This window comes from Hibiscus syriacus, unplaced genomic scaffold, assembly GCF_006381635.1.
Source record: "Hibiscus syriacus cultivar Baekdansim isolate YM2019G1 unplaced genomic scaffold, ASM638163v2 tig00110429_pilon, whole genome shotgun sequence".
In the NCBI taxonomy this organism is placed as follows: domain Eukaryota; kingdom Viridiplantae; phylum Streptophyta; class Magnoliopsida; order Malvales; family Malvaceae; genus Hibiscus; species Hibiscus syriacus.
The window spans coordinates 2,985,662-2,988,642 of record NW_024062733.1 but is presented as its reverse complement, the minus strand read 5'-3'; the positions used below and the strand labels follow the sequence as shown (position 1 = coordinate 2,988,642).

General features: G+C 29.6%; 1 long non-coding RNA gene across 1 annotated transcript; it reads left to right on the top strand.

The window, feature by feature from the left end:
• The first annotated feature begins 628 nt into the window (after positions 1-628).
• LOC120125080 lies at positions 629-1,226 on the top strand. Its single transcript, XR_005516327.1, has 3 exons — positions 629-770; positions 935-1,047; positions 1,155-1,226. It is a non-coding gene; the product is annotated as an uncharacterized LOC120125080 (long non-coding RNA).
• Positions 1,227-2,981: the final 1,755 nt, after the last annotated feature.

Below are 2,981 nucleotides of genomic sequence, written 5' to 3'. Positions count from 1 at the left end.
TGATATTTTCCCCCTTATTCTCAAATGGGTGAGTGTTTCCTAGCGAATTCAGCTAATTGGAGTTGCAATTTATATTCTTTTGGTGTTAAAGCTTACTTGGTTTCTATTGTTAACTACAATTTACAGGAGGGAAAGAAAATCCATCAGTAATTGTTAATAAACATAGCACTATTTTTGAAGAAAAAAAACAGGGAAAATGCGATATCTTTCCCTTATATATAATTTTGCTCAAACAATATTTGCTTATGTTCTATATTCTTTCCAAGTTTTCATTTGACTCGTTTTCCTAATTTCTGTTTAAGTTGATAAGTTTATTTATAGCTGAAATGTGTGCTATTTAGTTGACTGGGGAAATGATGATGAATTGTTGTTTTTGGTATTTTTAAGTATCACTCTTTTGACCCTTTTTGTGCGAACTTGCGATTATGAGTTTAAGAAAATCATGCCTGTAATTCTCATATCGTGTATATGTTTGTGGTTTTTATGTTTTATGCCAGTAATGGATCTCGAGGCTTTATGAATGCATTATGTTCGAGTTCTATTTGTAATGTTGTTGAGTTCTTCCAGCTTTTAGGTGTTTAGAGAATGTTTTTTCTTATTGCAATTTCGTTTGTTAAACTGTGGATTACTCTCTATTTTTTGGGATTGAGAAGGACGATGTTCTTCAAGAAACTAGAGTTTTCAATGATCCTCAGCTTGATCCTCGAAGATGCTCTCAGGTTATCACAAAGCTTCTTTATCTACTGAACCAAGGAGAAACATTCACTAAGGTTGGTCTTTCTTTTTTAATTGTACACGAAAGGATCAAATCTTTTTTTTATTTGTTGAATTACAATTAACCTATATTGTATGTATTTCTTTTATGGTTATGTATAATGAAGGAAATGTGCTCTACCATAATGTGAATGACGATTTTCTTTTTTTATACAAATAGGTTGAAGCGACAGAGGTTTCTTTTCTATGACAAAGTTGTTCCAATCAAAGGATATAGGTTTGAGGAGAATGGTTCATGTGATGATAAAGGAGCTATCTCCATCAGCAGATGATGTTATATGTCTTGAATTTTCCATGCTCATTGAATAACTTTTTGTGTGTTTGTGCATGCATGTTAGCTTATTTTGATACTAATTAATCTTTCCTCTTGATGATAATAGGTTATTATTGTTACAAGCTCTCTCATGAAGGACATGACTAGCAAGACTGATATGTGTCGAGCAAATGTTATCTGTGTACTTTGTCGGATAACAGATGGAACTCTTCTAACCCAGATCGAACGATACTTGAAACAAGCAATTGCTGACAAAAACCCAGTTGTTGCAAGTGCAGCCTTAGTCATCAGTATCCACTTACTGCAAGTAATAGTTTTCTTAGGGTTGCTTTACACACACAAATATGCTCGCGTAGTTTTTAAATTAATATCAAAACATTTGTCATTTATTAACATGTCAAAAACATTTGGGCAGACAAACCCTGAGATTGTTAAAAGATGGAGTAATGAGGTTTAAGAAGTTGTTCAATCAAGAGCAGCCCTTGTGCAGTTTCATGCTCTAGCATTGCTCCACCAGGTATTGTTTCTTCAGAAAAAATTTAGCACACTGTCATTTTCTTTTTACTGGATTTTAACACACTTGAGAAGCTAAAGGTTGTTAGATCTAAATTCTTGATTCTTTTTTGGGATTTTCAAGATTTAATCACGAAGATCCATTGGAAAGCATATTGTTTCAGTGGTGACGGTGCGTGGGTATTAACTGGTTTTGCTGACAAAGGAGAGCATAAGATGTATTTATGGGACATGGCAAGTCATCTTGTAAAAATACTTGAAGGTCCAATGGAAGTTGTGTATATAATATAGCCAACATATATGATTAATTTTATAATGTCATGGCCATTATCTTTTGTAAGTCTGAACATTGTTGTTGCTTTTGATGGTTAATGTTATACTTCTTTTTGTTCTGTAAGCTAAAGAAATAATGTAAGCTTATCTCTTATATTTCAGTTTGCACTTTTTCTTTTCATTCTACTGTTGCATGCTGCTTGCTAGTGTTATCTATCAATCTATCTGAAATTGCTAAAATAATTTATTGCTTCCAAGTGTTTTTCATAAATGTTGCATCGTAATGGGTATCAAGAATACCACATGTTTTGTATTCTGTTTATTATTGTGTGCAAAATAAAATGAATTTGCTGTGTTAAAATAAAAAGGGTTTTGCAAAGTCAATAGGTTGCTGTTGAAATAAAATGAATCTGTTTTGTATGATGTTTTGTTCTCATTTACAGAGAAAAATGTTTAAATTATAAAAACGAAAAATGTGCTAACATTTAATAAAGCATAAAAAAATTATAAGAACCAACAAGTTTATTTTTCTAATACAAATATAATAAATAAAGTTTACTTGACTATGCAAATAATTGCAAGGTAGAATTGTAGAATTTAAATATAACATATACACACACTATCATTTACAGAGAATTCAATAAAATAAGTGAGCATCATCCTACATTTTGGCAGGAGTAAAATGACTCATCTATTAAATATTTCATATGCTTATTTAGTTAAATGTTGATGTAAAATTTTAATATAGATTTTTAGATAAATAATGTGAAAAATAATATTATTTATTATTAAAATAATAAATGATATATTTACTCTTTTATTCTACCAATTTATCTTTTAAATTTTATAAAAAAAATTATATATAAATTTTATTAAAAAGTATATAAATTTAAAATAGTAAAGTAATATATTTTTGATGATTTTTTATATAAATTTTTTCATTTAAATATTTAGAATTACACTTGTTAACACATATAGAACAAGGATAATTTGGTAAAATATATGTTCCAGTAATCTCATATTTCTTCAACCAAACACTGTAATCATACATTCCTGCCAAACATACCAAACATAGTAATGTAACATTCCCATTAATGTATCAAGTAATGTTACATTCCAGTAATCTCATTCCCGGATGTAATGCTAC